The sequence below is a fragment of the Loxodonta africana genome, chromosome 22 (genome assembly GCF_030014295.1).
Source record: "Loxodonta africana isolate mLoxAfr1 chromosome 22, mLoxAfr1.hap2, whole genome shotgun sequence".
Lineage (NCBI taxonomy): Eukaryota > Metazoa > Chordata > Mammalia > Proboscidea > Elephantidae > Loxodonta > Loxodonta africana.
This window is the reverse complement of record NC_087363.1, coordinates 58,479,121-58,506,070: the sequence shown is the minus strand read 5'-3', so window position 1 is coordinate 58,506,070 and position 26,950 is coordinate 58,479,121. Positions and strand designations below refer to the sequence as shown.

Genomic DNA, 26,950 nt, shown 5'->3' with positions numbered 1-26,950 from the left:
TCATCTGAGAAATTTCTACTTGATTCTGAAGGCAGCAAAACCACTCTGCTCTCGCATCAGGAACTATAGGTCACCCATTCTACCCAGCCTGCATCTAATTTTGTAAGAGCTGGGAAGTAACATGTCCTTCTAACTTGAATTTGCTTTGCCAGTGGCCACCACAATAACGAATTACTTTCAGTGGGGTGTTTCTCATTGAATTTGTGTATTGAGTTATTTCTCTGAGGGAAGGGAGAGGAAGGGACACTTATTTTTTTTTAAATCAGGCTTTAATCCTTAAAAAGACTAAAATAGTTTCATCCTTTCATAACCTGTCATCACGCATGTTTCTGTAAAATTAAACACATATGGCTCAAGCCAGAGTTACATTATGCACCATATTATGTAATTATCTTTTCAATTTATTACTCCTCAAAATAGAAAAAGATTAGCCCGTGTTTCTTAAGTCTGAGTAAACATATGGCCTGAGGATTGTAAATGACATCCTATCTTTAAAAGAAGTTCCAAGACTAAACAACATACAAGACTCTGTTCGGAAGGCCATATGTGGTATCGGGGTTGTGAGATACAGCAGGGGTGTGTGTGTGTGTGTGTGTGTGTGTGTACATATATACATCTTTTTGCTTTCTGGCCATGTCTTTGATGCCATGAAATATTCCTGCTGGCAGATCGCAAATAGCACAAAAACAACCAAAAAAAAAAAAAAAATCCCTCCATTTCAACATTTCCTATTAGTCTTAGTGTTACTAAGTAACAGTACCCGGGTCCTGTTTAATCCGTAAGGAAAAGGCTCCCAGTCATCTGGGTGTTCGTTCAAGAATGATCTTTCTCTGTACAATTCAGGAGCTCTGTGCCCGCTTCCCCAGCAGCCTCTATACAGCCCATCCTTCATGCTGCTGGGTGATTTAAGACCTCCTTTGAGATTCTCTGCTTGATCACTGTCCTTTTCTTCCTCTCCAGGAAGGGAGCAGTCAGGCAGGGATCCTTGTTTCTGCCAAAGACTCCCTTCCCTACAACGATGTTAAATGTTATTAAGGAGGCTCCCGGCAGTGTGCAGCGTAGTTAAGGGTCTGACAACACCCCTATTATCAAACCCCTTCTTCAGGGGGTTTGCAACTTGAAGACTTTTAATTTGCAACAGGCGGAAATTTTTGCATAGGGCTGCCAAGCATAAAGGAAATATTTTGGAGACAATTCAAACGCAAATCTGTTTAATTGTTTATTCCGGGTTGAGGAATATCAGGAATGAAACGTGGTGAGTGAGTTTCTGATACCTTTATGCTCTCTTTAGCTAGAAAGGATGGTTTAAAAATGGGAAATAATTCAGCAAGTTGAAAACCAGCTCATCAGGCCTGCACAGAAGCTGTTACCGTGTGCACATTCTCAAGGTTTTAAATATACATTGTGCTATCAATGTCCAGCAGGAAACTGTGGATTTCAGAAGACTTTTCCTTCAGAAAAAATAATTCCCAATGGACCAACAATTTCAATGGTGTGCTGCAAAGCAAATTTTAGATTATACCATCTGCTTACATTTCAACTAATGCACAACCTTTTAGATGAGAGAGTAAAACTGATCAAGAATATTTTGCTCTACCATGATGCAACAGTTGCTAACTTTCCCATCATAAAGGTAACCAGAGGCAGAGAAGAGGAGAGAGAACACTCTTAGTCCATGAAATCAAAACTACACACATATTTTTTGGTTGTTGTTGTTGCAAAACTGTGTACATTGTGGCTTTTACCAAAATCATCCTTTACTCTTGTGTACTTCTTAGTGTCATTTTTTACCTTGGTCGAGCTGTGCTGACTTCACCCTTATTCACTATTGCCTTACCCATCACCAAAAGTAACACGTATCTACTACCTAGAAGGTGATTCCCGCCCCCCCTTCTCTCTCCTTCCCATTCCTGGTAACCACCAAAGAATGCTGCTTTCTGTAGGTACACCTATTCTTGTCTTTTTATAATAGTGAGATCATACTGTATTTGTCCTTTTGTGACTCACTTATTTCACTCAGCACAATGTCCTCCATAATCATCCACACTGGAGTGTATTTTGAGAGCTCATCATTCTTCTTTATGGCTGCACAGAATACCATTGTGTGCATGTACCACAGTTTGTCCATTCATCTGTTGATAGGCAGGTAGGTTGTTACCATCTTTTTGCTATTGTGCCTAATGCTGCAATGAACACGGGTGTGCATATATCTGTTCATGTCAGTAGTTTTACTTCTCTAGGGCATATATCAGGAGTGGGATTGCTGGGTCACAGATATTTCTACTTCTAGCTTTTTGAGGAAGCACCGTATTGTTTTCCAAAGTGGCTGAACCAATTTACAATCCTACCCACAGTGGAGCAAAGTTCCAATCTCCCCACAACCTCACCAGCATTTGTTGTTTTCTATTTTTTGACCAGTGCCATTTTTTACAGGGGTAAGATAGTATCTCCTTGCAGTTTTGATTTGTATCTCTCTGATGACCAATGACCACCAGCATTCTTTTCATGTGTTTGCTGACCATGTGAACATTCTCTTTAGTGTTTGTTACGTCCCTTGCCCATTTTTAACTGGCTTGTTTGTCCTTTTGTTGTTATGTTGTTGGAGTTTCCTATATATTTTAGAGATTATCACATATGTCATTCCCAAAGATTGTTTTCCCAAACTGTAGGTTCTCTTTTTATGAATGGTTACATTTTGACATAATAGAATAGATATAATTTCTACAAAGTCATTATCCCTTGATCCATTTATTTATGTTTTACGTATTTGCTCCAGTTCCACATCCAGAGAAACTCATCCTGAAATTACACTAGAGGTTCAGCGGCCTCTTTCCCATATTTCTCTGACCCCTAGATGCTGGCAGGATGGGTGGCCGGCAAAGTTTCTTACACAGAGTGACCCATAAAAGCAACATCGGTGAAGGTCCTTCTCCAGTGTGGCCAAGGAAAAACGCACCAACTTCTGAGCAAGGGAGACTTCGGTTCCGATGCTGCCTCCTCCATCTATAGCTGTGATCCTGGGAAAGACACTTCATCTCCGTGGGCCTCAATTTTCTGTTACGTGATACAGGAGAAGGGGATCATAATACCTATCCCACCAGATCAAGAGGTAGATACATCAAGCGAGATGACATACATTGGGATGCCCAACACTGTGACTGACTTGGAAACCTAAAATTCTCCAAAATGGTAGGAAATGTTATTATTCCCACAGGAAGTGGTAATGGTTCTAAATATAGCAATTCCCATCTTGCCCGAAGGGCACCCGTCTCCACCTACGGTCTTTGAAATGGACTGTTTTCTGAGCAAAGTGTTCTTTTTCCTCTTGAGCAATCCATTTCAAATCCTTAGAACTTCAAGAGAGGTGGGTAGGGCGGAGTAGGGGATCTGGAGACATCTGTACTTCGTTCTTGCACTTGGGTACCCTGAGGCAAGTTATTCAATGTCTTTGAGTCTCAGAGACATGACCTGGGACTCCATGACAGTTCAAAATGACTCTCTCTCAAACTGCCTTCTGTAGACACACCCTGGGGTTTACAGGGCAGGGTGAAGGGCAGGTTTAGGGGACTGACACACCTGTCACATTCAGGGCCATGTTCTAAGCAAGGCTTCTCCTGCCATGCTTTGGATGCTACGACCCTGTTAAGGATGTAAAGATAGCACAGCACTCTACCCAAAGTAGACTAGACCAAGGACCCAAGCATACAGCAAAAGACAACCATGTAAGGGGCACAAGAGAGCCCAGCTGCCCCTTGAAGTAAATGTTAACCAAAGATGATTCACCATCCTCACTACTTTAGATGACACAAACAAATCCTTTCTTTAGGTAAGAATAAATAACCCAGCAAACCCAGTGCCATCGAGGCGATGAGAATAAATAAAAGATACAGAAAAAAAAAGATGGAAAATGGATCATTCACACAGAGGCTGGGGTCTCAAGCAAGGCTGAGCTCCTTCCTTCACATTCTATGAGCTCCACCATACACGGACCCACCCCCAACCCCATTCTTACTGGTGCCCCTGCTCCTCCACCTTCCACCTGGGCACCTGAGCACCGCTGTAGTCAACTCTCAGTGTACTTGAGTTTAAAAAGTAGATGAGGCAGAATAAACACATTTTAGGTTAAATATGTCTAATTAAAAACATTGTTCTGCCTAATATAGGCAAACCGGCTGGAGGATTAATGCACCACCTGTCCACATGTCAGTGAGAAAAGTGTAAGAAATACAAGTAGGAATTTCGGAAGGTGCTTTGTCTCCTGATATGTAGGAATGACTGTTCCAATTCTTACACAGGGCTTATGCCTTTGAAAACACATGCAGATGGGCGTGGGGAGGGGGGCAGCAGATAGCTATTCAGCTAATGAAAACACACATACACACAGAAAAAAATGTAAATGTCCAACCAAAAAGGAACTGGCTAAGTAACTGACTATACATCCATATGACACAATGCTGTGCTATGAAAAGTATGACAAGCATCTACACTCCAAACATGGCACAACGTCCATTAACTGGTTGTCGTAGAGTTGATTCCAACTCATGGCAACCCCATGGGTGTCTGAGTGGAATTTTTTTATACCTCACCACCAGTTATTTATAAAACTTACCAAACAACCAGTTGCCATCAAGTTGATTCTGATTCATGGTGACGCCATGTGTGTCAGAGTAGAACTGTGCTCCGTAAGGTTTTCAGTGGCTGATTTTTTGGAAGAAGACTTCCAGGCCTTTCTTCTGACAAGCCACTGGATGCACTTGAACCACTAATCTTTCAGTTAGTAGCTGAGTGTCAAACTACCTGCACCACCCAGGGACTCTGAAATGTCTCCTATGGGTATAGTTTTACTACTTGTTTAATTGCTATGTTCTCTTCCCTCTTTAGATAGCTCCGCAACATTTTATTATAAAAATGTTCCAACATCCAGAAAAGTTAAAAAAACTATACATTGAACACTCATATAGCCACCTCCTAGAGTCTACAAATTAAGAGTTTGCCTACGTGCTTTACCATGTATCTCTTCATCTATGTTATTTTTTGACATCTATCGGAGTAAGTTCCACAATATATTTTAAATGAAAAGGACAAACCAGCAAACAGCATGCACAGTGTGATCTCATTTTTTTTGAAAACATATATGGGTGTGTACGCTCACATGCCTAGAAAAAACAATGGAAGGAAATACCACAAAAATGTCACTAGTAACCATTTTTGTATCTTTCTTTACTACTTCTATGCATTTTTTCTTTTCCTTCTCATTTTTTTGAGCAATAAACATGTACTCCTTGTGAAATGGACAGATATGTAGCTAAGGAAGGAGACATGGATCAGAAGAGGAACGCAAGGCAGGCAGGAAAGATGCGGGGCAGAAAGGAGTGATAAGAAGTCACCAATATATTCCTTCCCAGGCTGCAGGGGCTCTGGGAGAAGTCATAGGCTGTGGCACAGGCCACAAAGGGCAAAGAAAGGCAGCAGAGAAGCAACCTAAGTGGGAAGACTCTTAGCCATCTAAATCATATAACAGCAGAGCAACTCTTTTCAGATAGAGTCCTAAAACAATTTCTAATTACCTCCCTGAGATTGTCAGTGGGAAGCCATGGGGGTTTCCTGTTTCCAGGTTCTGTATTTTTGCCAACTTTCATAAATATCCACCATACCAAGTTTCCAAAGCACAAGTCAAACCAGGCGACCATCCTTTGCCTCCACGCCCGGCTTACCACTCTTCTCATCAAAAAGCACTTGGTCAGCATCCACCTGGGCCAGGGCCTCCGGGATTGGAAGGCCAGGAAAATCCCAGACACAGACGACCTGCTCAGCTAGAGAGCTCCTTGTACACCCCACCTGGCAGCTTATACATCCTCTGGCCTTTGACCTTTCTACCAGTGGGTTTGTTTACCAACTCAAGGACTCACTGAGACAAGCCAGGCCTTGCTTCCAATTATTGGAAGAAGCGAACAAATTGGGGGAATTTCCTCTGCTCAGAGGAATACTCTGAAAGTAGCTCTTGGAGCTTTCCAGACACGCTCCCACCCGTTCACAGGGGCTGGGGAGGAGGACAGTGACCAAGAAGAGTACCTGGTGCCCTAAGTCTCAGAATTACCTATTTGCAGCCTTGTCTGTGAAGACCAGTGTACCTATGATAACCCCATGGGTAAGGAATAATAAGACAATCACAGAGCAAACAAAATAAACGTTGTAACTTGGGTCGGGCGCTTGAATGTTTAAATAGTACTCACTGACAGATCAGCAGATTCAAATAGCTTCACTGTTTAGCTTTCAACTCCTGCATCTGGCTTCAGGTGAATAATCCACTGCCATGTCCTCACTGAGAACACTATATTCTCCTGGTACCTTGTTATTGCTGTTTTTGTAGATGATGTTCATTAAAAAAAAAAACAAAAAAAAAAACACCTTTTTTTAGAGGCACTCCCAAAGCATACTATAATCACACCCTACGAGAAATCCAGGTATCTGGAACTAAGACATTGAGCTCTCATTCACATTTTAAGAGTCATCTATGAATACCAGAGCCATTCTTTCCACACATGCATATTCCCAAGAACAGTATTCCTAACAAGAAAGGGGATCTGAATCCACGGAAGTAGTCCAAGTGGGATACTATACCCCACCCTCTGGAAATTAGTTTGTATATTAGAGGCTCTGGGATGTCCTCAATAAAGAAACACAGCACGGCCCAAACTGGTTTGTCCAGAGAATCCTTATTTCCTCATAGATCACCTAGTTAAAGTCCCATGGAAAAAATGTTGGAGAAATGATGATCCTGGTGATAAAACCAGGAAACATCCCTAAATATGAAAATAATTTATCAAGATATAAATTATGACTATATTTTTCACTTCTATTGATAGCAAACGTTTTGTGAAAGCTTATGAGTCTTGTAAGGCATGTTTCTGTTTTTGACACTGTGTGCCATCGAGTTGACTCCTAGTCACAGCGGCTCTATAGGTCAGAGTAGAGCTGCCCCATAGGGTTTTCTGGGCTGTCACCTTTATAGGAACAGATTGCCGGGCCTTTTCTCCCATGGAGCCCCTGGTGAATTTGAACCACCGAACTTTCAGTTAGTAGCCGAGTGCTTCACCATTGTACCACCAGGGCTCCTTTTATAAGATATAGACATAGAAATGTGTTTTTTGAACCTAGGTGTATGTCTTCAGAGCCAGTATTCCCCCAAAACCTAGACTGTCAAGACAGAAAGGAACTTAGATATCATCTAATCGACCACTCTCATTTCACAGATAAGGACACTGAGGCTGAGCAATGTCAAGTGCTTTACCCAAGGTTATGGGGACATAAATGCCCTTATAACACAAAGCGGACAGAGAGAGAGATGCAGACAGACATGTATTAGTAACTGTAGGACTATGTGATTAGAACACAACTCATGAACTAGTTTTTCTTTTTTTTTTAACAGTCATCAGCATTTGATGTTTGGGTCTTTGTAAAGCAGTCGTGACCACAAACTGCCCTTAACACCACAAAACACATGCATCACACCCCAAAACAACCTCAGCCCTGTAACATAAAGACGACGTTAGAAAACTGATACAGTAAAAACCACTTAAAGAACTTAAGCTTTGTTTTGGTCTGAAAATACAACTTCAAAAGGGCTCAAAATAATAGAAAGTTCAGGCTTCAGACTCTTTCAAAAAAGGACACACAGACCAAGTACTACAGCCACTGGCTGAAGAAATACTACAAGGCATCTGTGTCACGCCTGACACTGAGCTTAGGGACAGAAATACAACAGCACCTAGAAAGTTACATTTGTGCCCTTTTGGCGCTGGTAAAACAGGCACTGATCAAAATCCTAGGATGAATGCCACAGAAGCAAGTTATATGGGTGGGGCCAGGAGACAGTGTAAGAGGGGCTTTGCAGTAGTCAGGAAGGTTAGAGAACGTTTCCCTGAAGTGGTAAACACTGACCTGAGAGCTGAAGAATGGGTAGAAGGTATCTAGATAAACAGAAATCCATTAAAAATTTGTTAAAAAAAAAAAAAACACTGTCAACGAGTCGATTCTGACTCATAGTGACCCTACAGGACAGAATAGAACTGCCCATAGAGTTTCCAAGAAGCAGCTGGTAGATTCAAACTGCTGACCTTTTAATTAGCAGCCGATTTCTTAACCACTGTGCCACCAGGGCTCCAAGAGGGAGGTATATTGGAGACAGAAGGAACAGCATGTGCAAAGGTCCCATGGCATCAGGGAGCAGAGTTTAAGACATGGCAGCCTAAAATGAGAAGAGCTAGAACTCACACCACAAAGGCTGAGTAGGTCATATTTGTAGAGTTTTGTCTTTATCATGAGAGTAGTGGGAGGTCAGTGAGGGGACCTCAGCTTGGTGGGCTGGTAAGTGGGACACAATCATATTTGTATTTTAAAAATCTCTCTCAGGCTGCCGAATGGAACACAGGCTGTAGTGGGACCAGTCAGTCTGTGCAAAAAATGTCCGACCTTGTTAGCTGGTTTTCTAGTATAGTCACAGATAAAGACGGTCATTACAAAATGCTCAAAGGAGTTCTACAAATTCATGTCAGACAACAGGCGGGGTTAGACACAGGCAGGAGTGCTATCAAGTCAAATGGGACCACTCACAGCATCCTCAGGGCTGAGATCTCATAGTCCAGAGGATGCAAATACATATTCTGATCCCCACCCTCACCCCACCATGGAATTTACTCATGGTTTATGCCGGCATCTGTTTCACACTGGCTACGTTCCATCATTATTGATTTTAGACTTCCAATTATCTCTGTATTTGAGCTTGCGGACTAAGACGTGTAAGACCCGACACCAACACCAAAACCATAAACCCTTCCAAGTTCTACTAAAAATGAGCACTGAGCTTTGGACTATCTTCTTTGGCAGATGCTGAATAGAGCAGGGGGAATAATACCCTGGCCTTACAGCATTTTAAAATCGGTACTTAGCTTTCTAAAAACGCCGTGAAGAGTCCTGTGATTTTTTTTTTAAAGTATTATATTTCCAGCTTTTAGGATATGAAAAAAATGAACAGAGTTTTCGTGGAGCTAAACATCATTTAATCAAAGGGATAGAAAACAGTAGATACATCATTTCATCGTTCTCCACAGATCTACAAGTAGGGACAGGCGTCCTAGCTGGCCCTGGGCTAGAGGAAGTTTGGACAGCGCTGAGGTTGTTGGGTTTAATTTGGCCAAATAAAGGAACTCTCAACCCAGCGAGCATTTGGTCCGTGTAGCCAATTCGCTTCCTACTGCAGATCGAGAACACCAGCAGCACTGTTTAGAAAAGCTGGCAATGCTGTTTAGACCAACACCCCCGAGAAGACAGACTGTGGAGAGGAAATGTGGTCTGTTGCACTGTTATCCTAGATTTTTTTTTCCCTCCTTCTTCCTTCCCTCCTGAGTGCTTTTCATGTAATTTTTACTCACGGAGTTGCCAGTTTAATTTGTACAGGCCAAATTTGGCTCAGTTATTCCTTGCCAATTCCACAGTAAAATTCTCTGTGCTTGTGGCATGCGTGTGTGTGTTTCCACTGACTTGAACCTAAAGCCAAAGGGATTTCTGTGACCGGAGACTCAAAAAGAACGAAGGCAGCATCGCACTTGGGTTTCTCTAATGACAAAATCCGTCTCTATTAGCAAAAACAATCAAACCCTTCGAGTTGGCACAGGACTCAACTCGCAAGATCCATGGATCTCGACAGAACCTTTCCGAGGGTGTGACAGCGAATCCACAGAAAGGCAGTGCGCGTGCTCTACCGCACAGGGAAGAGGACGGCAGCAAAGCAAAGGCTGAGCTGCATTTGTCTTGAATTTTTCCCCATGCAACCCATCACTTAAATCCACCATTCATTTTAGGGAGCTGGGTTCTAATTGCAGGGACAGAAATTGACAGCTTGCTTCCTTCTGTTTTCTATAATACACGCACTCACTGGTTCTGTTTTTCTTATTATTTTGATGCGATAAAAGGATTCTTTCCCCTTCCACTCAAAAGAGCTAATTGAGAACAAAAGTGTTAACCATCAGAACCATAATATCCTATTATGCCCACTGCTGATCCAAATGCTACTGTCCATTAGCAAAATTCCAAAAATAAGAACATAAACACTAACCCAAAAAGATTACTTTGAGGCACCCACAAACTTAGTATTTTATTCCAGTTGCTCACGTGAGGCCAAAATCATCGTGAAGAATTAAGAAAACACCTACTATATCAGCTATATATTTCTAAACAGGTTATAATAAGAATTTAGGAATCGAAAATTAATGACACAAAAGGGGAACGAAAGGGAAAACAATACTCCAAATTATAACTCCTGACCTTTGTAGCCGAACCGCAAAGAGAAAAATTAAAAGCAGGCGTTTCCAGAGGGTGTAAGCCCTGGGTGAACCTGGCCGGTCTTACTCAAGCTTATACCTAACACCCCTTGAAAGGCGGAAGACAAACTGGATCTCCAGGTACGCTTCCAGTCTCGAGCAGCAGTGTACCAAGGGTAATGAACTTTAGACCGGACTGTCAGTTCGCCACATCATTTGCAAACCGACTTAGAGGTTTCTGGTCTAACTCAGCATTTCCCAAACTGCGGTGTAAATACCATGAGTGGTAGGCCAGATGGTGTTAGATGGCAAACGAATGAATAATTTTTTAATAGGTAGGTATTTATTTTACTCTTTCATTGATGGCCCGCCATACTGGTTTTCCATTTATGGCCATATTCTAAGGATTCCGTTTATAAAAACTGTCGTTAAGGTTAAAAATGAAAAGCAATGTAAAGAATGAATATAAGTAATATTCTAAATGTATAAAGATGTGGCAAAAATGAACGTGTCAGGGTTTGACACAGAATTGTTTAGCTGCGTGAAGAGGTGGCGTGACAGAACGACGCAGAGTAGCACAAACACTGGGAAAGCAGAGTGTGGATTCTAATTCCAGCAAGAAGCTATCACAGCCACATCACCTTTCTGAGCTTCAGTGTCCTCATTTGCAAAACAGATCAGCTATGTGCATCCCATAGGTTTCTATCAAGTTGTTTTTGTTGGCTGCCATCAAAATGGCCCTATCCATGTACAACAGAACAAAATGCTGCCTAGTCCTGCCTCATGCTCACTACTGTTGGCATGTCTGAGCCTACCGTTGTGGCTACTCTGCCAATCCATCTCACTGAGGGTTTCCCTCACCCTCGCTGGCCCTCTACTTCACCAAACACAATGTCCTTCTCTAGCGACTGATCCTTCCTGATGACATATCCAAAACAAGCAAGTTGGACAATATTCTGTTGTGATCCATAGGGTTTTCACTGGCTAATTTTCAAAGTAGATTGCCAGGCCTTTCTTCCTAGTCTTAGTTTGGAAACTCCACTGAAACCTGTCCACCATGGGTGACCCTGCCTGTATTTAAAACACCGATGGCATAGCTTCCAGTATCATAGGAACACACAAGTCATCATAGTACAACAAACTGATAGGCAGATGTCTTAATATTTTTAAAAATTTATGTGCATACATATACGTACAAACATTTACACAAAAACACACAGAGATACATACACACCTACACACACTTACATACATATATACACCATAGAGATACATGTACATACATACAGATATTGTACATATATATTTATACATATAAAAAACCCAGTGCCGTCGAGTCGACTCCGACTCATAGCGACCCTAAAGGACAGAGTAGAACTGCCACACATACACAGATATAAACCTATTGCTGTCAAGTCAATTCTGACTCATAGCAACCCTGTACGACAGGACAGAACTGCCCCACAGGTTTCCGAGTTTTTAATCTTTATAGGAGCAGACTGCCATACCTTTCTCCCATGGAGCGACTCATGGGTTCCAACTGCTGACCTTTCGCTTAACAACCGAATGCTTAACCACTGCATCACCAGGGCTTATACACAGATATCGCCATGTAAAAACAGACCCCAGCCAAGGTGGTGGTTGATCACCGTAAGTAACGTAGCTGTCTCCGGCTAGCCCTACGCGGCTGAGTCTCCACTGCCTATTTAGCCAGTCCCAGGCTCAGCAGTAAAATCACGGGCCCAAGAGTGCCTTTACATTTCACTCTGGCTCTACAATGTTAGGATGGCCCTGGAGACGAGACCAGAAATGACTACGTCCCAAAGGACGCTACTGGTTTGCAAGGGACAGACATACTACCAAAGGAAAACACGTCATCATTACTCCTAACACTCAGGCATTTCCTGAAGAAGACACCTGGGCAAATGTTCCCTGGGAAAAATCATGCAAGAGCGCATAAAGGAAGAACAAAACTACAGGAGAAAGTGAATGAGTACCATTTTCCTCAACTCTGACATTAGGATTAAAAAATCAAACAGATTAGAGGTGAACTTAGCTAGGTGACGCCATTCTCTACCCTCAGGTAAATGTATGCCCTGTTCGTAATTTCAGGAAAAAAAAATAAAACTACACATGGTTTCAATATTTTCTCTGTGTCAGGGCAATCTAGTTATCTTTTTATTGAATAAGGCAACCAAAATTGTGTGTGTTTCCTAAAGAATCTTGGAATACAGTTTTGACTTTTTTTTTTTCTCAAAGAGACATATAAATTATTCGAGGGCCATCTCCACATTGCGTGGCAATAAATAGCAGTCCATCCTATTTTAGGACAACCGCAATATGCAAACATAGGGCTCCAGCCAGACTCAGGATTCAGACACGTGTGGAATGAATGGTTCGCCCTAGAAAAAGAGAGGCCGCTGGTCTCAGGGTTTGCTACCCAAAAAAAGGCTGGCCCAGGTCTTCTTCCATCCAAAGGGTATGATGTCACCAAGCCACTGCCCAAAGCCCGCTCTCAGAACTCCAGGCGTACTCTTAAAATCATCACCACCTAACCTAATTCTCTAAAACAAAAATAGCCTGACACGAACCCGCCTCTGGTTTGCATCCCAGCTGCCTCTGAACTGCTGATGGAGCACCTCCGCCAGAATAGCTCAGGACCATAAGTCATACTTGAATCCCGTCTTGACGTGGCCTCATTTCCTACTCATCATTTCACGAGAAGCTTCCTTTCGAAACTATCAAACAACCCGGCCCAACTTTTCAAGCCAGTCTGCAGTCACCGAGCAACACGGGTAGTGAGCATCTTCTACTTTCAGACATTTCGACATCTCCGTGGTGTGATGCAGAACAGGAAACATTAACTCACCCGCGAGTTTCAGTCACACTTCACAGCTTTCTAACACAAGTCAAGGACAATACATAAAGGAAGTCGGAAATCAAGGGGAGTGATAATGCAGACGCTTTGGAAGAGAAGACCATGTAATGGCATCGGCGTAAACACAAACTTCTCAACCCAGAACAATCTCCCTTTTTGCTCCTGTTAGAAAAAATACATATAATTTTAAACACTCCAGTATTCTTCAAACTTTACTGTACAGGTGAATCACCTGAAGATCTTGGTAGGTGGCACAATGATTCAGGAGGTCCAGCCTAGAGACTGAGGTTCTGCGTTTCCAACAAGCTCCCAGGTGATGCCGATGCTACTGGTCCAGGGGCCACACTTTCATTTGCAAAGGGCCCGGGATCTCTCCCCTTCAGCCCCTCTTCTCTTTTCCGCACCCGCTCCCCTCCCCGCCACCGTTAGGTCACGGGAGCCCAGAACTGAAAACAGGTTTCTACCTGAACAGAGCTGAAAATCTGTTTCAAATGAATCTGAAGAATGGAACATAATCGAAAAGAAAGCCAAAGAGAGTAACTGTCCAAGTTGCAACAAGTCCTTCCAATTAGACAGGGAAGTAACTAATTGACATGGCTGTTGGGCTCCGCACACTTCTGGGAAGGATCTAGTGTCCCGACTTAACCATGAAAGAAGAAAAGGTGACTGGCCTCTCTCTTGGCCGTGTAAGTCTTGAAATTCTTTCAGCTCACTTTGAATAAAAATTGCCTACAAATTATGGGTTGATTTACACACACACACACATACCCTTTTTTCTCCTTACTTTTTTTAAGGAGAAAAAGCAAACCAGGGCTCCAATAAAACCACATTTCAAAGCTAAGACAAGTCATTATTCCTCAGAAATACAACATAGGGAGCAAGGAAAGGGCCACCTGGAGGTCCTACCTCAGCCCCAGACTCTGAGGTCTCTAACTCCCAGTTGCTACAGGCAAACTAGAGTTGTAAGATGTCGGTGTCTGAAAGCAAGCATGTTTACAACATCTCCAAGCCTTTACAGACAGTTTCACATCTTCAAAGCCCTTTCCGAGGTTATGAATCCACATAACACCCTCTAAGTTGTTCTTCCTTTCCTGGGTATTATGAAACCCATTTTACAGATGTGGAAGTAGAGACACGTAGGAGTTTCAGCAACTTGCCAAACTAATTGAGCCTGAGATGTGTGTGTTCAGTTGTATCCAATCTGGTTGTCCTCTGTCCACATGATTTCACATGCAGCCCTAAATATGCCCACCGGTCTATAAATACACACCAGAAAAAACATATGCTAACATCTCTGTCAGAACATGCACCTTTTTCAACAAGTAACAACCAGCAGGGCTGAAAGATGCTTTAACTATAGCCTGACCAAAAATAGTAAAGAAATGACAGTCTTGAGAAACCAGAAGAACAGAACCGTTGCCTTCTCTCGGTCAAAGAAAAAAGATCCTAATTTTCTTCTTAGGTTTTCCAAGTCACAATAAGGACACTGTCTATCATTTGTAAGCTGTGGCTATGGAGAAGCACGTTCCATATCTCATTTACAATCCTCACCAGAGCCCTGCAAGGTAGAGCTTCATATTCCCGTTTACCCGTGAGGACATAAACTAAGGCAGGTGTTTTCCTCAATGGCCCATGGCCAGGTAGAATAGAATCCAATCTGGTTTTCTAGACTCTGAGTTCATGCTATTTCTACCACACCACAGAAGCCAGGGCTCATATAATAGCAGCAGGACCACTATTGTCTAAGAATCACACCTAAGAACCATAAAAGGCTGCAAAGTCCCACTAATATATTAATCAGAACTCAAAATTGGCAGGTTTAAACATACAATCCAGAAGTCTAGTTTTACCATGAATTTCCTACACATCTTAACAGAAAAACCAAAACAAGCATGGTACCACTGGCGAGCTGAAGAACTGGTCCTCAGGATTCAAGGAGCAACTAGTGTTTACACTGTGCTCGTGGCTAAAACAAGGTAGTAGAGGACACAGACCTTGCCTTCAAGAAAACAATGGTCCATCTGGGGAAGCAAAACACCCTCCTGAAACAACCTACAGGGTGGGGAATGGATGGAAGGAAGCAAGTCAAAAGTGAGGAATGATTGAGAAGAAACTAAGACGTAATGAAGCCCCTGGGTGGTGCAAACAGTTAACGAGTTCAGCTACTAATTGAAATGTTGGCAATTTGAGTCCACCCAGAGGCACCTCAGGAGAAAAATCTAGCAATCCACTTCAAAAAAAAATCAACCATTGAAAACCCCATGGAGCATAGTTCTACTCTGACAGACACTGGGGTCGTCAGCAGTTGCAATCAACTTCATGACAACTGGTTTCTTGTTGTTGTTGTTTCACTGGTAAGAGGTTAGGAGTGATCAAAAAGAAAAGAGAAAGATTTTCTAGGCAGAGAAAAATGCATATGGCAGCTGCTAAACTCCAAGTGTTTTCTGAGAAAAAGATAAAAAGCACTATTTTGAATTTTCAGTAATGTACTGACTTATAAATGTCAGGTAATAACCTATAAGACATCCTCATCTTTCTGTTCTTACTACAGACTGTGGTTTTCAAACTCTGTTCCAAGGGGCCATTGTGGTGAGGGTCGGTAGGGAGGGGAAATCAACTCCCCTGAGCTGGAAGTCCCTCAACTTCCTGGTGTACAACTGTCTCTTCAGCTCCTAGCAGAGTCCCTGGCAAAAGCAGTGCTTAATAAGTATCTGTTGAGTGAAAAAACAAGGAGGAGGAGTTTTGAATTCCTGCCCCTAGTCAACCAGAAGAACTCCACTTTGTTTATTTTAAATGTGGGGGGGTTCCAAGTCAGATTTCATTTGGACAGGGCAGCCAAACCACTTTAAAAAAAGAACCAAAAAGAGACCTCAGATTTATGAATATCTCTACATTTTTCTACATTTGCCCTTATTTCTTGCTTCACCATGACATTCCTTCAACATGAAGGGCCACTAAATTGGGCTTACTCAAACTTTGTAACAAATTTCCAGGATCCTAACCGCATTCACCGTCCACATATTGCTGAACCACATCAGTTAAAACGTGGCCTGTTCAAGACTGTGGCCTGTAGGCCAGCTGGGTTTGACCAACATGCTGGCTCACCAGGGTCTCTGGCCAGAACTGGAAAAACCCTAGAGTAACTTCCAAGCTCAATGCATAAGCCTCAGATCATGCCAGTTCTCTGATCCCATGGGAGGTTGGAAGAGGATATTAACTAGCACCAACTCCTCTTGACCTAAGAGCTGGATAATAAGCACTCTTCGGAAAAGCAGGTAGATCTGAGGATTGAAAAGAGTCTATAAACTGGGAGGGTCTCGCAAAGGAGCCAGGGGAGGGCGATAGCAATATAAGATCTACTATTGAGGAAACCCTGGTGGCATAGTGGCTAAGTGCTACAGCTGCTAACCAAAACGTCGGCAGTTAGAATCCACCAGGCGCTCCTTGGAAACTACAGGGCACTTCTACTCTGTCCCACAGGGTTGCTACGAGTCGGAATCAACTCAATGGCAACAGGTTTGGTTTGTCTGGATTTGGCTCTGGACTATAGGTAAGCTATTTTCCTAATTATGTTGTCTGTATCAATCAATCACTCACGAAGTGAATAAAAAAGTGAAGATGGGAGAAAAAGCATTTCGCACAGGGAGTGAAAGGAACAAAGACATGTTGCCAGAAAGTGTCTGTGATGTTGGAGTGGTGCTAGGTAGGAGGTCTGAAGGAAGTGTTGTTGTTGTTGTTGGTTGCCGTTGAGGGGATTCTGACTCATGATGACCCCATGTGTGTAGAGTGACCTTTCAGAAGCGTTCTGCCAGTCCTGTGGCTGGTACAAAAAAGGAATGGAGAGAAGAAATCACACTGAAGAGGCAGTTTGTGAGGAAGTCACAGAATGCCTGGGAGGCCAGGCTAAGGGGCTGCGCTCTTCTGTCAATAACTGAGAGCTCCTGAAGGTGATCAACCAACCAGTGTGACATGACTTGGGTTGTCCCAGTATGAATGTATAAAGGCAGAACTGTCTGTTGCAGACTACCACAATATGGATAAAACATACCATCGGCCTGAATGAGAAGAGAAGGCCTTCAAGTAGAATTAAAGGGAAGAATACAACAGGAAAGACAAAAGTCACATAGTTTAGCAACTAAGGGAACATGAGGAGTAAGGGGTAGAAGAACAATGAAGAGGACTCCAATGGTTTGGGCATAAGTAACCAGAAGGATGGTGATGTAATTAACAGGTGCAGGAAACACAGGAGTATAAGCAGTTACAGGAGAAAAGATGACAAATTCTATTACAAAAATTCCTATTCATGAGTCTGGGGTAAGGAGAGAATCTTTGTAAAGACACCATTCAGGAACACGAAAAAAGGGCTTGGAGAAAAAGATTAACTGGAAAGAGAGGTATCCAGCAGTGCTCCATACTGAGGTGAAGGGTGGACCCATGAGAAAGGAGACTTCCCACAGGGTAAAATAAGTAAAAGCGCCACCTTTAGGTACCTGTATCATGTTGGTTTTTTTTTTTCTTTTAATTTCTTTTTTATAAAGAAAAAAAAGCTAAAAAGGTTTATTTGACATGTTATAAAGTACATAAAACATGTCACATCAGAAGTACCAAATTTTCTTTAAATTTTATATGTCAGTAATATTTGCCTGATACTAAACAACAAGCACACAACATGTCATAACATTATTATCTCAATTGCTAACTTGATCACAGCCTTGTTTCCTTTGAATCTAGCATCATCAGGACCAATGGTTTTAACTGGGGAATACCCATTATTTATCCATAGAATTTTTATTACTTTTCAAACGTTCAGAAACTTGATAGTCATAGCATATTCTTGGTATATCCTGACTATTATTATGTCTTAAATTATTATGTTATATCTAAAGCTCTTTGAAAATAAGGTTAATTATTATGTTTAAAAATGTACCTAAAGTTTCTTTTTAATTGACTTTATTTGGCTTTTCATTACTTCTGTAATTCCCATAAGTCTATTAAGAATTATTATTTTAAGTTTACCATGGATATAGATATATTTTTTAATTTTATTGCATTTTATGTGAAAGTTTACAGAGCAAAATAGTTTCTCGTTCAAAAATTTACACACAAATTGTTTTGTGACATTGCTTGCAGTCCCCGCAATGTGTCAGCACTCTCCCCCTTTCCCTTTCCACCCCAGGTTCTCCACATCCATTAGTCCAGTTTCCTATCCCTTCCTGCCTTCTCATCTTTGCTTTTGGGCAGCTATTACCCATTTGGTCTCATGTCTTGATTAAACTTGATTAAACTAAGAAGCATGTTCCTCGTGTGTGTTATTGTTTTATAGGCCTGTCTAATCTTTGGCTGAAAGGTGAACTTCAGAAGTGGCTTCATTTCTGAATTAGCAGGGGTTCCTCCAGTCTCTGTCAGACCAGTAAGTCTGGTCTTTTTTTATCTTTTCTTTTTGTGAATGTGAATTTTGTTCTACATTTTTCTCCTGCTCTGTCCAGAAGCCTCTAATTGTGATCCCTGTCAGGGCGGTCAGTAGCGACAGCTCAGCACAATCTAGTTATCCTGGGCTCAAGGTGGTGGAGGCTGTGGTTTATGTGGTCCATTACTCCTTTGGACTAATTATTTTCCTGGTGTCTTTGATTTTCTTCATTCTCCTTCACTCTGAATGTGATGGAACTGATAGATGTATTTTAGATGGCCACTCACAAGCTTTTAAGACCCCAGATGGTACTCGTCAAAGTAGGATGTAGAACATTTTCTTTATGAACTATGTTATGCCAACTGACCTAGATGTTCCCCGAAACCATGGTTCCCAGCCCTCTGCCCCAGTAACTCAGTTGCTCAAGGTGTTTGGATGTGTCTAGGAAGCTTCTATGGCTAGTCAAGTTGTGCTGACTTCCCCTACATTGTGTGTTGTCTTTCCCATCACCGAAGTTGACCCATGTCTACTATCTATTAGAGATTTCCTCTCCCCACTTCCCTTCCCTCCCTTGTAACCATCAGAGATTATTTTTTTCTGGATATAAATCTTTTCTTCAGTTTTTATAATGGTAAAATCCAGTGCCGTCGAAGTCAATTCCGACTCATAGCAACCCTATAGGACAGAGTAGAACTGCCCCGTAGAGTTTCCAAGGAGCACCTGGCGGATTTGAACTACCGACCCTTTGATTAGCAGTTGTAGCTCTTAACCACTACGCCACCAGGGTTTCCTTTATAATAGTAGTCTCATAAAATATATCTGTCCTTTTGCGATTGACTTATTTCACTCAGCATAATGCCCTCCAGATTTACCCATGTTTTGAGATATCTTGTGACTTCCTCATTGTTCTTTACCGTTACGTAGTATTCCACTGTGTGTATGTACCATAATTTGTTTATCCATTCATCTGTTGATGGTACTTAGGTTGTTTCCATCTTTTTGCTATAGTGAACAATGCTGCAATGAACATGGGAGTGCATATGTCTATCCATACGACAGCTCTTATTTCTCTAGGATATATTCCTAGGCCTGGGATTGCTGGATCATATGGTATTTCTATTTCTAGCTTTTTAAGGAAGCATCATACCGTTTTCCACAATGGTTGTACCATTTTACATTCCCGCCAGTAGTGTATAAGAGTTCTGATCTCCTCATAAACTCTCCAATGTTTGTTATTGTCTGTTGTTTTTTGATTAGTGCCAGTAATGTTGTGTAGAGATGGTATCTCATTGTAGTTTTGATATGCATTTCTCTAACGGCTAATGGTGGTCCTGGCGGCACAGTGTTTAAGACCTCGGCTGCTAACCAAAAGGTTGACAGTTCAAACCCACCAGCTGTTCCTTTAAGCATTATGGGGCACTTCTACTCTGTCTTATAGGGTCGCTATGAGTCGGAATCAACTTGATGGCAATGTGGGTTTTTTTTTTTTTTTTTAATGGCTAATGATCATAAGCATTTCCTCATGTGTCTGTTAGCTGCCTATATTATGGCTTTTAAGAAGCCCTGGTGGCACAATGGTTAAACACTTGGCTGGTAACCAAAAGGTCAGTGGTTCAAACCCACCAGTTGCTCTGCAGGAAAAAAGACCTTGAATCTGCTTCCATAGATTCCATAGCTTTAGAAACCCTGTGAAGCAGTTCTCCTCTGTCCTATAGGGTCACTATGAGTTAGAACTGACTCGAAAGCACACAGCAATAACATTATGGCTTTGAATCAAGTTGATAAATGCTCTGTGATGGGGGAACAGCTTCTCTGCTTCTGTAGAAGAGTGAGACTGTCCCACCATGTTCAAGGTCCTCATACCCTCAGAAAGACGATACAGCAGCAAATGAGGGTGCATCGTTGCACCTAACAGGGCTGTGGCAATCAGGGTGATCTTAGGAAGCAATTTTAAAAACTGTCAGGTATCTCCTGTCCGCCTAACCTCAAGGTGGAATGCTCTGTCAAGTTCTCTGCAATTTGTTTTTAGTTTTCAAAATGCCTTTGTTCCAACTGCTTCCTGAGCTAACCAAATTAAGGAAACAGTACAGATACGCCTGCCAGTGCAAAATATGGCAGCAGTAAAAGTTTACTGAGCTAATTTTCTATTGTTTTGGCAAAACAGCTTGGTCCACCCTTTCGGGTTTGGAAAACAATCAGCTTATTAGCAGCGAATGGGCTACTGTCTCTTCACAAGTCTTGTTCCGAGTCCCACTTTATGGTTTTTCAAGAGATGTTCCTATAGAGCATCCATTGTTCTAAAGAGGCTCCTCCATGAAGCATCTTTCATACCCAAGGTTTGCAAACAGCCCTCAAGAGGCAGAGTCATAAAACAATAATAGTTAGAGCAAGTCATCAGAAATCTCTACAGCGAGATGTGGCTGGGGCACGCACATACACAAAAGGAACTTGAATGGGCACATTCAAGAAAGGGTTAAGCACACACTTCACCTGGAGATGCAGCTGCTGGGTGAGCCCTCCCTGAACCACAGTTCATCCCAGAGCTGCAGCGGAGCAGAAGCAGGGGCTTTCCTAGCCCTGAGGTTCAGCTCTGCTTGTCCATTCTACTGTGCAATTACAGAATCAATAAAACATCCCTTTGAAACTCCCTGGACGAGTGCCGACATGCAGACAGTAGTTTGGGCTGACATTTTTTCTGTTTCCATTACTGCGGCCGTCAAATGCAAGGAGAAGATGGCAAAACTATGGCACAGGCTGGAGACAAGAAGGCAGACGTGGGGTTTGGTTTCTTCAAGGATGATCTTGTGCTCTGTATGATCTACATATTACCTGGCAACCTGGCCCGTGGACCAGGCCACTGGAGCAAAGCCACATCAAGCCTAAGGGGGCATGGGGTAAAAAGAATGGAAGCATCTGAATTTTTTCTGCCTTCACCCCTTTTACAAGGTTCCTGGATGCAAAAAAGCCTGCTCTTGGCTACTAACCAGAAGGTTGGTGGTTTGAACCCACTTAGTGGTGTTGCAGAAGAAAGGCCTGGCGATGGCGGTTTGAACCCACTTAGTGATGCTGCAGAAGAAAGGCCTGGCAAGCTACTTCTGTAAAGATTACAGCCAAGAAAACCCTATGGAGTTCAGTTCTACTTTGGAATGCATGGGGTCGTGATGAGTCAGAATCGACTCAACAGCAATTGATTTTTTTCACCCCCTTTTGGGGGTGGAAGGAATACCAAGAAAGTACTTTTTTAAAGAAAAAAACCTTCTTGGACAGGCTCACCTGAGAAGCGGTTTTTTTTTTTTTTTTTGGTCTGCTCTAAGCATTTCAGAAATCGAAGACCTGTGCCAAGAAGCAGGCAGCAAGGCGTAACTTGGACTTGTGTTTGCTGCTCATGAGAACTTGTATGGGGGGTGGGTGAGAGAGGAGAAAAGAGGGGGGTACTGAAATGTTCCTGTCCATCTGTTGATGTCTGGGCGGCATGAAATAGAACATTTGAAAAATGTTTAGGAGCAAAACCTGAAAGAGTATTGTATTTGAAGAGGAAATGTTAGACTGATTGTATAAAAACGGAAAAACAGAATTAACATGTTCCATAATGACTCGTCTGTGTTAACTAAATATTGAGCTGAAATTCGGTGCAACCCTCAAAATAAGAGTTTCCAAGGAACTTGTCGTCTTCAAGAATCATCACCATCTAAAGATAGCTAAGACACCCTGCACTGCCCTCTGTGACTCACCTGGCTGGTGGCCTGGTCATTCGCGTTATTAAATAAAGTACAAAATCACGTGTACTGGATTCCTCATTCCAAAACCCCAAGACAACCCCGCGACCAGCATTCCTCAATACATATTTGCGTAGCCCGTGAGACACAAAATTCACAATCTTTCCAAGCTACTTCTGCTCTGCTGGGAACCCATAGAAACTGGAAACGGGGGAAATGAAGCTCCCTCTTCACCCTTCATCCTCCATCCAAGCTCACACAGGAAGTAACACAGGGAGGGTTGCTCTAATCACCCCCCTTGACGGCCCACACTCTCGACACAGAAAGACCACCCTGGGAAGTCAGGTTTTTTTACTGGCTCCCTCCTGACCATACCCCAAAATAGCCAGCGCAAACCACGGAAAGCCTGACTCTAGGACTTTGTAACAGGAGCTATTCTGGCATGACTAACTCAACCCAACAGTCCTTACTCATAAAATAGAGACCACAGCCATACACACATAGTAAAATGAGCAGGCGCAAATCTGGCGCAGTGCTGCAAGCAGAGTGAATAATAGTACAAAAATATCAAAAAAAGGAAAGGTTATGAAATTTTATAACAGATGACAATTTGGTAGCATTTCCCCGCTTCTCTGGAATGGTTTCAGTAACAGATTTGAATCTTGGGCTTTGATGCATGTCTGTGATACACAGGGATCCCAAGTTCAAGGAGAAAGGAAAAAAAAAAAAACCAGGAAGCGTTCTCTGCAGAGTACTTCAAGCATATCCGAATATATCCTTTGCTATTTACTCTAGAAGGTATTTGTTTCCTTATTTAATCTGCTTTTATTTAATACATTAAATTTTAAATTTTCCATCGCTGGGTCTGCTCTGTAGTTGAAGCCCCTGGACTCATCACTAAAGAGATGAACCTACCTGCTTAGATTTAGGGAAAAAAAAGAGAGAAAGCACCGCATTCTGCCACCACGGAACAGAGGATCAGAACTCTGCCTTATGGTGTCTGTCTATCACCCCAGGCTGTCGAGGGAGGTCCCAGTCCTCGGGAGAAAGTGTCCAAAGGAGAATGCCTTCTAGGTCACTAGCTCAGCTGCCTGTGGGGCAACTGAGCAGCCACTAGCGCTGGAGACAACAAAACCTGTGCCAAAAGGTCCCTCCAACTTACAAGGAACACCTTCCCAGACATTCTCCCCCACCACTTACTTCTCACTTCTACAAAACATTTAGGCGGTGCCTGGTGGGAGGGAGCACCTAAGGAGGTGTGTGCTGGAGGAGGAATCCAGCAGATATATCCCTTGCTTGCAAGCAGCTCAGGTCATCTAGGGAGGAAGACAGGCAAATGAACCAAGCAGCGAAAATATGGACAGAAAGAAACCAGCTCATTAGAAGCATAACCAATATCCAGGGGAAACAAACAGTTTGGAATCATTTCTCTGGTTGATGGGTAGGGAATCAAGGAAGGCTTCAAGAAAAAGGAGGGGCATGAAGCATAAGCAGCAATGAGCTAGGAAACGCTTGCCACAGGAAGTACCTATGTGCTCCGTGTCCGTGGCGACTGATGTTTCACTCTAGTATCGTACTCTGTGCTAACAAGAGCTGACAACACTCAGCGCTCTCACCACGCTAGGCACTGGGCTAAGCTAAGGGCATGCACTCATCATGTTACTCCTCACAATGACTCACTCCCATTTTACAGATGGGAAAACTGAGGTTCCAAGAGATCAGGCCACTTGCGAGGGTCACCAAGCTAATGAGTGGAGGAGTACGGTTTTTGACTCTGATCCATCCGGCCCCACATGGCCTTATTGACTGGTTCAGATGGTTATTTCAACCCAATACATCCTCCCCAGGTATCTGCTAAACGTCATGGAAATTTAAGAGCTCACTGCAGATTCCTCACTTCATAGGGAACAAACCTCCCCAGATACTGACTTTTTCCACCATGGCCTTGGGTCAAATTCAGAATCTAAACCTCCTGGCCTTTTCCTGACTATATTTTTCTTTCCATGTTGTTTATACCGATTTCACTGTGTATGTTATATGGGGAACGAAAGTTACACACTGAAAAGGAAAAACGACATTTAAACCCCATTGTGCTTGTAATCCCAGCTCCCTAATCTGTACTTGGATGATCTACCTGGAGCCACTGGAGAAACTGAGAATATCCACAAGAGAAGCACAGGATCCACTAAGGCTGCTAATCTCATAAAACCTATTCTCAGTATTTCTTGAGGGCCAACCAATGCACCATGGAACTCCTCCGAAGAGCTGGCACTTCTATCACCGACACGACTAACTTCTATTTCCAGAGTCCTAAGTCAACTGGGGAAACGCTGGTGGCGTAGTAGTTAAGTGCTATAGCTGCTAACCAATGGGTCTGCAGTTCAAATCCACCAGGCCCTCCTTGGAGACTCTGGGGCAGTTCTACTCTGTCCTATACGGTCCCTATGAGTCAGTATCAACTCGATGGCAACAGGTTTAGTTTTTTGGTTGAATCAATGGGAGTCCCTAGGTGGTACAGCTAAACTGCTCAGCTGCTAACCAAAAGGCTGGTGGTTCAAGTCCACCCAGAAGCACCTCAAAAGAAAGGCTTGTTGATCTACTTCCAAAAACTCAGCCACTGAAAACCCTACGGAGCACAATTCTACTCTGACACACATGGGGTCACCATGATTCGGAGTAGACTCACAGACAACTGGTTTTCAACTAGTCTCCGTAAGCCAACACTGTCAACTGTGATGCGCAGCGCCCATCCCCTCAGCATGCACAGGCCTCTTCCAGCAGGCTTGGCATGGCCCTGCACAGCGGCACGGTATAAACCTTCCTCACATTTCCCTTGGTGCTTTCCTGCATCCACCGAGGTGATTTTTCCACCTCCTCCCAAAGCCACCACAGAGCATTTCCCCCTTCCCCTTCCCTGCCTCGCCACCTCTGAGCCAGCTTCTGACCTCGTACCCCTCCCTGCATTCAAAGTACAATCGACTCGCCCCTCCCGGGCCCTGGCCCAATGACCCTCATTCTTCTCTCCCTTTGGAAGCTTCCTTTTCCTGTCCCTCCCAGTCTAATAATCTGCTCCTGTTCCAACGGGTCCCCCTTGGCCGGTGCTCCACCTCGCACAGCAGGGCCTGGGCTGGCTCGGCCTTCTCGTCTGTGGCTTCAGATGGCTTGGGCTTGTCATACTCTTGGGGCCTCCAGCATCAGGAACCCGGAATCAGAAATGCACGATGACCCATTCCAGCCACCCCACCCCCCATCCTCAAGAGCCAGCACCCTCCCTCCCCTCCAAAAAGTAGACCTCTCAGCATTTGCATTATTTTCAGGCTTAAATGCAGAGCTCCTAAGTCTAGGCTTCAAAGCAGTTCAACACTTAACTCTGACAGGAAACGTGAACATGTTAAAAAAAAAAAAAAACATGATTTGGCTGAGAGCTACTCTTTGCAATGTTTCCAAGGATGTACCAAGCTGGAGCTTTAAGACAGATAAAATCACAGTGGCTTTCAAGGAACGTAATGGCCAGAATGCCCAGATCATCTTCTACCTGCACTGGTCTTTCTGGGCCCTAAACAAGCAAACAAACAAAAATGTTTGAGTCACTTGCTTTGCCCCCTCCTTCCCCCATAAAAAAGCAAAACAGGGACTATGATAGATTTATACATATGAACTCACCCACCAAATGGTGAAAGTCAAGTTATAAACTGTTGATATACAAGGACCCTCAAGAAATAGGACAAGTCAGTCTAAACTAGCTCAACCACTTTAGGCACTGTTTTTAAAGCTATAAAATCAAATAGGAGGTGCCGGAGGTTTGATAGATCCTTTTTTTCTCTAAATACACAAACAAGCTGTACACGTCCATCAAAACGGAGCAGAGTCTCATGTTTGTTACTGAAACGCACACACAGTCAACCACAGAAACAACTTTATGGGTTCAAGCACTAGAAATAAAGCCCTTCAAAGGCTTCCCAACACATTTGGTATCTGACATCACACATCAGAGAGAGGGCAGGCAGGGGAGACTTTGAAAAATCTTCAGTTGCGGAGGGGAGAAAGGCCTGTAAACTAAAATAAAAACAGACATTAAAGATGTGTGCGCTGTACAAACAGAATATAAAACAGGTTAACGGAGGCTATATTTTCTTCCCCAGTGAGATACGTGCTCCCCGGCTTGTTGTGTATCCGGGGCCGAGTTAGCCGTTTCTCTTCGATTCACAGAGCAGCACCCTGCAAGTTCCACTCTGGCTTTGCTCTTCTCCAACCCGGCTAGCTGTCCAGTGAGTGTGAATGCCACTGGCCTGCAGGTGAGTCAAGGTGGGTCTGTACTTACTTGCACTACCTGTCATCAAAAAAGCCTGGAAACCCTCAGCCACACGCTCCTGCCAAATGGAGACCTAAGCCCCATTATAGGCACCTCGAGGCATTTCTGGACTAGCTTAAATTGCCATCCTTTATCTTCATATGCCTCAAGTTTTGTTTCTGAAAATTACTTAAAGACCTACAAACAAAATGAATGTTTCTACTACAAAGTACTTAAAAAAAAAATTAATAATCATTCCAAAGTATTCCCTAGGTAAGGTATCAAGAGGAGATGCCAAGAGATTGAGAATCAGAGGCCTAACTTTTAAGGAGTTCAGAG

The 26,950-nt window shown here is 43.0% G+C and overlaps 1 protein-coding gene across 5 annotated transcripts in view; it reads right to left on the bottom strand.

Moving 5' to 3' along the window:
* FOXP1 (forkhead box P1) overlaps positions 1-26,950 on the bottom strand; it is a 589,886-nt gene that overhangs the window by 474,572 nt on the left and 88,364 nt on the right. Inside the window, exon 1 of one of the 5 annotated variants that reach the window (XM_064275153.1) lies at positions 6,234-6,349. The exons of the other annotated variants lie outside the window; for them this stretch is intronic. The gene's annotated coding sequence lies outside the window, so the exon portion shown is untranslated. Of the gene's footprint in view, positions 1-6,233; positions 6,350-26,950 lie in introns of those variants that run through there. 5 annotated transcript variants of the gene reach the window in all.